This window comes from Cololabis saira, chromosome 21 (genome assembly GCF_033807715.1).
Source record: "Cololabis saira isolate AMF1-May2022 chromosome 21, fColSai1.1, whole genome shotgun sequence".
NCBI lineage: Eukaryota > Metazoa > Chordata > Actinopteri > Beloniformes > Belonidae > Cololabis > Cololabis saira.
This window is the reverse complement of record NC_084607.1, coordinates 37,637,328-37,648,595: the sequence shown is the minus strand read 5'-3', so window position 1 is coordinate 37,648,595 and position 11,268 is coordinate 37,637,328. Positions and strand designations below refer to the sequence as shown.

The 11,268-nt window shown below is 45.4% G+C and overlaps 1 long non-coding RNA gene across 1 annotated transcript; it reads left to right on the top strand.

Annotated features, from left to right (window-relative positions):
- The first annotated feature begins 633 nt into the window (after positions 1 to 633).
- On the top strand, positions 634 to 1,408 carry LOC133422685 (uncharacterized). The gene is made up of 3 exons (XR_009770755.1): positions 634 to 690; positions 879 to 986; positions 1,193 to 1,408. It is a non-coding gene; the product is annotated as an uncharacterized LOC133422685 (long non-coding RNA).
- The last annotated feature ends 9,860 nt before the right edge of the window (positions 1,409 to 11,268 follow it).

The window sequence follows — 11,268 nt, the reverse complement described above, 5'->3', positions numbered from 1 at the left end:
ATGAATTATTTATTTATTTATTTTTTTCGATTTTGGTTCACAGGCTGGGATTGTGAAGGGGCACTCCATTATACTTGTGTGGCAGAAAGACATTGTCAACCACTTTTGGTACATTTGCCAGAAAGCCAAACATCGTGACATGTTCAACGTAAGTAGTGCGAAATTTGGACAACACAACAACAATACATGTTGAAATAACTATCTTTCTACTCTGATGCTTGCAACCATATGTACTTCTGGTGGTGGAGGAGTGTTTCTGTCACATGACAAATGTTTTTCTTCTCAAAATTTTAATTTGTTGTAGGACATGTGGGTGGGGGTGCTTTACCACGTCACCGGGAAGCACGAATGGACACGTGGAAAATGTGACCATGGACCACTTGATGACGCGACCCGTGATAAAGAGGTCATGGTGCCAGGCTCTGCACCACATGAGGCTCTTCAACGAGTCATGTTCAACAGACGCTGGTTGAAGGATGTCTCAAAGTATCTGACCTTTTGGTAAATTAATAACATTTTTTATATTAGCAGAACAGCTATAGTATCAGTATGAAACCTGACACATTACAAATCATAAAAGGATGGAATTATAACAATAATCTTCTAAAGTTTTAGCTTTGTTTTACATTACAGGTCAACTTCAGAACTGGAGAGTTTCCAGAACTGCATCTTGATGTATGCTGGAAAAAGGTAATTTGATTTTGTGATGATTTATTCAGTCTTTATTATAATTACTGATTGAAATTATTGATCTATCCTGGTCCCATACAAATGAAAAGACATGTGACAAGCGAGCCTTATGCCCAAGAGGATGGAAGAATTTATTTGGTTGAACTTAGATTACTTCTGTTGTCTCCTCCCACTCCACGCACACACAGGTTTGCCTTCTCTCCTCCGGTTTATGAAGCAAGGTGTCTTCTCGCTGCTTTAGATTACAACCACCACAATCACCGACCAGATTACATTGACCGGAATAATGAGTTATCGTAAGTCTTACATTTTATTGATGTACAGGACAACTGAATAATACAGAATATCTTGTCCAATGTGCTGATTTATTAAAATGTAATAAATTGTAAATTGTAAAATGTACATAAATTATTTGGTTGAAGTATTGTTTGACAACCATTTACCAACAAAGGTAGGGGAGAGAGGGAGACATGTTGTAAATCTTTATATTGTTGTCTTTTAGATTTAGGAGACTCTACAGCAAGAAGTCACGCAATTACCGTGTCCAAGCGGTAAAGGTAGCAAAAGACTACAGCTACATCCCTGAGCTGCAGTGTTGCATCCTGAGGAAACGTATGGATGGAGGGGGGCTCCCAAGGAGAGCCAAACTGTCACAGGATGACCCAAGGCGCCTTGGAAATCTTGCGGGAGTTGTCCCCCCCCCAACAGCAGAACTGGTCCAGACCCAAGTTCGCAGAGGACAGGTATGTCGTTCACCTACATCACACATTTCATGTATGATTATTTTCAAATAATTGTTGTTGTAGACAGAGAACTGAGGCACTTCTGAGGATAAGATTAATTAAAATGCTTTTATTGGTGCATGGCTAGGACAGGTGCGTGCGTGCGTGAACTGAACTGAACTGTAGTTAAAAAAAGAAAATCACATTAAAGGTGTCCTAACCAAAGTTAATTCACACATTCCAATCTTTAAGTTTCTCTCAGAGATGTGGACTGCTTGAGAGGGAGGTAAGGTCTGGTTCTTCTCCTTTAAATCCATTTTATGACTTTAGACTCTCCTCTTCCCTGTTGTGCCAGGCACTGAGGGACTCCTCAAATTCTTTGTTTCCTGATAAGATGTATATTCCTTATGTGGCGCTGTGTCTGACGGGTCAGTTACTCACTTAGTGTGAACTCACTTAAAAAGGTCATGTATATTTCACTGTCACAAGTTTGGAGATTGTTTCTGTATTTTGGATATGTGGAAAACCAGGCCTGGATCACTACACAACACAGACCAAGACAATGTCCTGCCTACGGAACCCATGTGTGAAATGTAAGTTACAAAACCATTATGCTAGAATATGTCTCTCAAAGAAGAAAGGGCAGGATGTACTTACAGAGCAGGGAGACGATGATGACAGTGATGATTTGAGTGAGTGATGAAGATGACAGTGCACATCAGCGTCTTCAAAAACAAACAACACAGGCCAGACTGCAAATACAGTAACAGATGACAATGGGACAATTGTAACATTTAAAATTGACAGGAGCAAAAGCTAACTTGATCAATGACAGTGATTTCAGGGTGCTGACTGAGAAGCCTGGGAGATCTACAGAAAGTCACATTTCTGAAGGCTTATAAGCTCTTATTAACCGCCTAGAGACAACTACTGTTGTAATTAGGGATGGGAATTGATACGATTTTTCCAATTCCTATTCCATTTTCGATTCTGTTTAACAATTTGATTCTTTATCGATTCTCTTATCGATTCCCATTTGGAAAAAAGGAGAATAAACAGGTCGATTAGCATCAACTTTGGTTTATATCTTTGAACCAAAAAATACAAGTGAGGTCTTAAGACGCCCCCAGCCTTGGGCTCCTCGATGGTGCCAGGGGGCCCCACAAAATTATTTGTAATATAAAATATGTATTTAATATAAAATAATAATAATAAAATAAATATTCTTCTGTAGAAATTAACTAAATACAAAAAATTATTCTGTGGCAATTACACAAGAATGTCCAGTAACATGTTCAACACCACAAACTTAGTCACTGCTCGGTGACATTCATCTATTCTGCCGTGGGTCATACTCTTCCCTGCCTTGATGAGATGAGAAACTAGCGGTGGCTCTTCTGGCCACAGCTGCGCTGACTCCGCGCTCTCAGCACCACCGGGTTGCGGAGGAAGGCCCAGCCGGCCGAGTCCTAAGCGTTTCCTCCCTTTGTTGAAATGTCCACATTGCAAGTATTGTCGCCCTGTTGTCATCTTTTTTGGTAAAATGTAACCAAACTTTCAAGCGTTTATGCTGCTTTGTCCCCATGTTTTCCTGCTGGGCGTGAATGCGCACGTTGCGTAACTACGCAACGTGCGTGGTGACGTCATTCACACCCACTGGAATCGATAAGGGAATCGTTTGCAAAAAAGGCAAACGATTCCAAGGAATTGAAACACTGGGAACCGGTTCTCAACAAGAACTGTCATCTCATCATTAATACACATAGATCAAACCGGCTTCATTAAAGGGAGGCATTCCTCAGAAAACACTCGAAGGTTATTCAACCTCATAAATTTCTATAAAAAGAACACCTCTCCAAAAAAAAAAACACCATTCATCATAGCAACCCTGGATGCAGAAAAAGCGTTTGATAAGGTGGATTGATCCTTTCTCTTCACCTCCCTTAATCACTTTGGATTTCAACCATATTTCACCAACTGGATTAAAACACTATACAACTCACCCACTGCATCTGTTATAACCAATGGAATCATATCAAAACCATTTCAATTATTTAGAGGAACGCGACAAGGATGCCCATTATCCCCATTATTATTCACACTATTCATCGAACCACTGGCAGCTTCCATTAGACAATGCAACCATATTACAGGTATCCAATCAAAATCACACCATCATAAAATTAGCTTATACGCTGATGACATCACTTGGGATCCTAGGAGCTATGTTGTCGGGGGCATTGCGCCCCTGGTAGGGTCTCCCATGGCAAACAGGTCCTAGGTGACGGGCCAGACTAAGAGCGGTTCACAAAGCCACCATGAGAAGAATTAAATCAAGGATCGCAACGTTGCCCGGATCGGCGTCACCGGGGCCCCGCCCTGGAGCCAGGCCTGGGGTTCGGGCTCGCTGGCGAGCGCCTGGTGGCCGGGTCTTTGCCCGTGGGACCCGGCCGGGCTCAGCCCGAAACGGCGAAGCGGGTCCGCCATCCCGTAGGCCCACCACCCGCAGGAAGGACCATGATAGGCCAGTGCCATGTGGACTGGGTAGCAGTCGTGGCGGGGTGCCTCGACGACCCAATCCCTGGACCAAAACCCTTACAGTGGGGACATGGAATGTCACCTCCCTGGGGGGAAGGAGCCGGAGCTTGTGCGTGAGGTTGAGAAATACCGGCTAGAGATAGTCGGGCTCACCTCCACACATAGCTTGGGCTCTGGAACCCAGCTCCTTGAAAGGGGCTGGACCCTCCACTACTCTGGAGTTGCCCAGGGTGAGAGGCGGCGGGCTGGTGTGGGCTTGGTTATAGCCCCTCAGCTCAGTCGCCATGTGTTGGAGTTCACCCCGGTTAACGAGAGGGTCGCTACCCTGCGCCTTCGGGTCGGGAAAAGTCTCTCACTGTTGTTTGTGCCTACGGGCCGAACAGCAGTGCGGAGTACCCAGCCTTCTTGGGGTCCCTGGGAGGAGTACTTGATAGTGCTCCAACTGGGGACTCCATTGTTCTACTGGGGGACTTAAACGCTCACGTGGGCAATGACAGTGATACCTGGAGAGGTGTGATTGGGAGGAACGGCCTCCCCGATCTGAACCCGAGTGGTGTTTTGTTGTTGGACTTCTGTGCTAGTCACAGTTTGTCCATAACGAACACCATGTTCAAGCATAAGGGTGTCCATCAGTGCACATGGCACCAGGACACCCTAGGCCGGAGGTCAATGATCGACTTTGTTGTCGTTTCATCTGACCTTCGGCCGCATGTCTTGGACACTCGGGTGAAGAGAGGGGCTGAGCTGTCAACTGATCACCACCTGGTGGTGAGTTGGATGCGCTGGCGGAGGATGAGGTTGGACAGACCGGGCAGACCCAAACGGATTGTGAGGGTCTTTTGGGAACGTCTGGCTGAGCCCTCTGTCAGGGACATCTTCAACTCCCACCTCCGAGAGAACTTCTCTCAGATCCCGGGGGAGGCGGGGGACATCGAGTCCGAGTTATCGACGCAGCGGCTCAAAGTTGTGGTCGCAAGGTCTCCGGTGCCTGTCGTGGCGGCAGTCCTAGAACCCAGTGGTGGACACCGGAAGTACAGAATGCCGTCAGACTGAAGAAGGAGTCCTACCGGGCTATGTTGGCCGGTGGGACTCCTGATGCAGTAAATAGGTACCGGGAGGCCAAGCAAGCCGCAGCTCGGGCGGTCCTGGAGGCAAAAACCCGGGTCTGGGAGGAGTTCAGGGAGGCCATGGAGGAAGAAGGGGGAAGCAGTACTCCGGGGGGGGCTCTGTGAGTATGGAGTCCGGGGCCCTCTATTAAGGGCTGTCCGGTCTCTGTATGATCGGAGCAGGAGTTTGGTTCGCATTGCTGGCAGTAAGTCAGACTTGTTCCCGGTGCATGTTGGACTCTGGCAGAGCTGCCCTTTGTCACCGGTCCTGTTCATAATTTTTATGGACAGGATTTCTAGGCGCAGCTAGGGATTTCGTCTCTGCTTTTTGCGGATGACGTTGTCCTGTTGGCTTCATCGGACCGGGACCTTCAGCATGTGCTGGGGCGGTTTGAGCCCGAGTGCGACGCGGCAGGGATGAGAATCAGCACCTCCAAGACCGAGGCCATGGTTCTCCACCGGGAAAGGGTTTCGTGCCTTCTCCGGGTGGGTGGAGAAGTCCTGCCTCAGGTGGAGGAGTTCAAGTATCTCGGGGTCTTGTTCACGAGTGAAGGAACGATGGAGCGTGAGATTGACAGACGGATCGGTGCAGCATCCGCAGTTATGCGGTCGATGTACCGGACCGTCGTGGTGAAGAAGGAGCTGAGTCGAAAGGCGAAGCTCTCGATTTACCGGTCAATCTACGCACCTACCCTCCTCTATGGTCATGAACTTTGGGTAGTGACCGAAAGGACAAGATCGCGGATACAAGCGGCCGAGATGAGTTTCCTCCGCAGGGTGGCTGGACGCTCCCTTAGAGATAGGGTGAGGAGTTCGGTCACCCGGGAGGAGCTCAGAGTCGAGCTGCTGCTCCTTCACATTGAGAGGAGTCAGCTGAGGTGGCTTGGGCATCTTTACCGGATCCTCCTGGACGCCTCCCTAGGGAGGTGTTCCAGGCATGTCCCACCGGGAGGAGACCCGGGGAAGACCCAGGCCAGCCGAGAGACTATGTCTCTCGGCTGGCCTGGGAACGCCTCGGACTCCCCTCGGAGGAGCAGGAGGAAGTGTCTGGGGTGAAGGAAGTCTGGGCATCCCTGCTGAGGCTGCTGCCCCCACGACCCGGGAACGGATAAGCAGCGGACGATGGATGGATGGATGATGACATTTTGTTATACATCACAAATCCCTCATCATCACTTCCATCAGTCCATTATCTGATGTTGGACCACACCCAGTGATCATATGGACTGTTATAAATGTATATGAACAATTTCAGGATTATGAAGACCAGTAAAGCCAGACTTTGGCCCTTCTTCCTGAAGTCAGAGTTTTTATGACCCCCTGCTGCTAACTTCTGGTCATCTCGGCCTCGCTCGAGATAATAAGTTTATGACCCGCGCTTATGCCCAGATCAAAGAAGGTCCACGGAAACAGAACTAAGGTTTATGACACCTAGAGGGAGGGTCAAAACAGTGAATCAGCAGGGTTTCTGCCAGGGAACAGACTCCTTGGGGGTTTACGACACCTGGGGGGCCGGACGCAGCGGAGCCCGAAAACCAGGCCTCAAAGGGGGGTACTGCCTCTTTGAACAGACCCAAAACCTATAAATACCAGCAACCCCCCCCCAGCCTGAAACCCGCTGTAATGTGCCTCCTAAAAAGGCCACCTTGCCATGAACTACAACCCCCAGCATGCCTTGCTTGGGGGGGAGGCGCCTACAAGCGCCAATCGCAAACGAGGCACAGAGGACCGCGGAGCCGCGATCCGCAGGGCTCCGGCTCCCATTGACGCTTGGTCACAACTTTTCATCCGGAGCTCCGACTCCCACTTCACGTCTCCCTGGGAGCTGGAAAGGGGGGGAGAGCCGCTTCGGAGCTCGGGCCCTGGCCCAGGGTGAGACCCATTTCTCTTTCCTAACCTCTCTCTCTGCTCTCGAGTTTCTCCTGGAAGGACCTGTGGCCAGCCTGCCCAGCGCAGAACCGAGACGCATCCCGCCGCCCCGTCCGGGGGCACGCGCTCATCAGCCCGACGGGCACCCGCAAGTCCCAGAAGTGGACCGGATTGGATTGGGGACTCTGACCAAAGGCAGGAACCCTTGATCGGCACCCGGAGACCCGAGGAGGCGTGAGGTTTTGAGACCTGGGTGTATTAGTTTAACTGGGAGTGTTTCAGAGCTAAATCTGTGTTCCGAACTGAAATTACTGCATACATCATCATCATTGTTATCATTATCGTGTTTTATTATTTGGTAGTCGTTGTTTTCTGCCATAGTCACGTTTTAAATGCTGCGTTTGCCATCCGGTCTGATCGCACGTGGCCCAAAGGGCGCGTCCATCTTTAAATACCAGAGTCCTGCCGTCTTTAAACACCGCAGCCATCTTTGTGCAGCCACAATGTTTTAAACCGCAGATGTTCTTTATCATCTTTGTTATTGCTTTGATTCTTTTTTCCATTCCATGCATTTAACTTTCATTTCATTTCTATTGATTGTTGTTTTTCTAGTTAATTAATGGTTTTATAATAATGTAGTGTGCCATCAGGATTTATTGGGTATTTATTTACATCTGCTTTGATACCCGTATGTAAATAAATTCTGATTGATTTTTAATGAGTGGTTTTTGTTGTTTCATGCAATTTGGCCACATTTGATTGTTTGAGCAGAGCCAGTGTTCGGATCTCACTCCTTCAATTAATAACTGGGTATAGTAATTACTTTGAGACTGATATTCTGCTGTTAAGTTATCATTTTCCCTGGACTAAGGCCCCAGGGTGGTGTCCCGAGGATTTTATTTATCATATTGGTCATTCAATTTGATAAATAGTCAACTTTATTAATTATTAATAATTCTTGAATAAAATTATTAATAGGCCTTCGATAACTGATCAGCTTAGCTACCTGAGTTGCACAACACTGATCAGCAACTTCAGTCGAGTGTCTGGCTACTCCATCAACTGGACCAAATCCGAGATTCTGCTATGGGCGGGTGGGATGCTGAGGCTGGGGACCCCCTTTTTGCTCGTACAGCAAAAGCTATCAACTACCTTGGAATACACATCTCCCCAAACCTAAATGAATTATTCAAACTCAACTATACCCCCCTATTACAAGAAATAAAAGACAACCTGGAAAGATGGAATAATCTACCACTATCTCTAATTGGCCGTATCTCAACAGTTAAAATGAACATCCTTCCAAAAATAAATGACCTTTTTTCAATGATCACTGTCACCCCACCCCTGGGCTGGTTCTCCTCTCTCAATAGCACAGTCACCAAATTCTACTGGAAAAACAATAAACCAAGAATTAAACTATCAACCTTACAAAAACATAAACACCAACTACTGTATATCTGTCACTGGATAAACATCAACTCACCATGGCTAGAAATGGAAAGTAACTTAACTCAAGAACTAAGCATCCAAAATCTCCCATTTATAGACAAATGCATAAAAACTCATCCATGCTACAAAAATAATGACTCTATCAGGATATTGTTCATAGAATAATAGAAATACTGTTCGTTTTTATGAACGTATTCTGTGAGTGCTTACATTTCTTTATATAAATAAGGCAAGGCAAGTTTATTTGTACAGCACAATTCAACACAAGGTAATTCAAAGTGCTTTACATCAACATTAAAAACATAAATAACAAATACAATGAAATAAAATGATAAGAAAGAGGTAAAATAACAAAAAGGACAAGTTGTTAAAAAGTAAGGGCAGTAGAGTACAGCAGATACACATCACATTCTTAAAATGGCAAGAATTACGTTTCTATACGGTCAAAACGTACAAAGACCGGGTCAAATACAGTATTACAAAGTAATCTGTAACAATTCATACGGTGAATTAAACCAATTTGACAATTCTACATCACAATGCCTGCATTCCAGGGGGGACCGGTGGTCCAGGGGGGTCCGGAGTCTTGTTGATGAGGACAGCTGCAGTCTGGAAAAAACTGTTTTAGTGGCGTGAGGTTTTGGTCCTGATGGACCGCAGCCTCCTGCCAGAGGGAAGAGTCTGGAACAGTTTGTGTCCGGGGTGGGAGGGTCTGCTGCAATCTTTCCTGCACGCTTCAGGTCCTGGAGGCTGCAGGTCCTGGAGGCTTCACCTTCTCTGGATGTGAGGATGGAGGAGGTGATGGAGGAGGTGATGGAGGAGGTGAGGATGGAGGAGGTGATGGAGGAGGTGAAGATGGAGGAGGTGATGGAGGAGGTGATGGAGGGGGTGATGGAGGAGGTGAGGATGGAGGAGGTGATGGAGGAGGTGAGGATGGAGGAGGTGATGGAGGAGGTGAGGATGGAGGAGGTGAAGATGGAGGAGGTGATGGAGGAGGTGATGTTCAGCTCCAACTTGAGAAAAGCACAAGTTGTTAAAAAAGTAAGGGCAGTAGAAGGTAAGTATTTAATTTAAGAATACAATTCAGTAAACAGTAATGTTTTTAGTCCTGATTTAAAGGAGCTGACAAATAATGACGTGTTCATACACGCCAAGGAGCAGTTGGGGTGGAGTAACTGAAAACTGGCAGTAGAGGTCAGGCTACCTCCACCGGAGACCGGGAGAGTTATTTAGGTCAGATACATACACATACACACCCGGCCGGAAACACACATGAGGCTTTGAAGAGGTGATTTCTAGGATGTATCAAATTCAGTACTGGAGTTGAGGGGGGATGAGGGGGGATGAGGGGGGATGGCATCCCCCCTAAAATAAAAACAGTCCAAATCATCCCCCCTGAAATAAAAACGGTCCAAATCATCCCCCCTGAAATAAAAATGGTCCAAATCATCCCCCCTGTAAAACTGCCATCCCCCCTTTCCATCCCTTATGTCATTTCATCAATGAATGTGGTTTTACTGCTATTTCAACATTTAGAGTCATCACCAGAAAAATAACACCAGAAAAATAACTTATTTGACAATTTTCACCCGTTTCAAGTAAATTTTCACTTGAAATAAGTAGAAAATCTGCCAGTGGAACAAGATTTATCTTCTTATTACAAGCAAAAAAATCTTGTTCCACTGGCAGATTTTTCTACTTATTTTAAGTGAAAATCTACTTGAAACAGGTGAAAATTGTTGTTTTTTCCAGTGATGAGTCTTGTTTTAAGTGGAATGAGATTTTTTTACTAAAATTAGACATTTTAACTAGAAATAAGACAAATATTCTTGTTAAGATTTTGAGTTTTTGCAGTGATCCATTTTACTTATCCTGTGAAGGACAGAGTCATATTGATAAGTTCAGAAAAGTGTTTTTTATTGTTGTGTTTTGATGTATTTGATGTAAGCCCAGTGGATATTTAAAGCTTACAGAAGGCTGCATTTAACTGCTGCTATGTCATTCCTGCAGTATTTCTGCAGGTGTTTTGGTCACTGCTATTATTTGTAATATATTATATTATTTGTAATCAGCACAAATTATCTGTCCCCATATGATAAAATCCACCATCCCCCCTTATTTCTTTTTACAACTCGAGTACTGATCACATTAACATTAACTTCTTCTTTCAAGATGAATTTCAAGTTTGCGATCAAACGTGTAGTTTATAAAGAGTTAAACATGCCCCCACTTTTAAGTTTCTAGAGAAGGTTTTGTCAGTTGGAGTAGGACCCAGATGCAGGAGAGCAGGAGGCAGGAGTTCTCAAAAACTGTGATTTATTAACTCAAACAAAACCAAAAATGCTGCTGAGCAGGATCCAAAAACCAGAATATGAACATGAATCAAAAACTATGAAAAAACCTGACGTGGAAAATATGGAGGGATGAAACAGTATGGATCAGGCGGGAGCAGGGGAAATGTCAAACCCTGACAGGTCTGGGTTTGCCAAAGTATCTAATTACCTTATAGTCCAGGGGTCGGCAACCCGCGGCTCTAGAGCCGCCCTAGTGGCTTCTGGAGCTTTTTCAAAAATGTTTGACCTTTTTTTTCTCTTTCTTTCTCTTTTTTTCTTCTTTTTTTGCTTTTTTTCTTCTTTTTTCCTTTTTGTCTCTTTTTTCCTTCCTCTTTTTTCCTTCCCTCCTTTCCTTACCTTTTTAATCTCGACATTTTGACTTTTTTCTCAACATTTAGACTTTTTTCTCGAGATTGTACTTCAACATTAATCTCGACATTTCAACCTTTTTCCTCAACATTTCGACTTTTTTCTAGACATTTCGCCTTTCGCCATTTGCCTTCATTCTAAGGCTGATACAAGACTTTTCATTTTTTGCGGCCCCAGACATATTTGTTT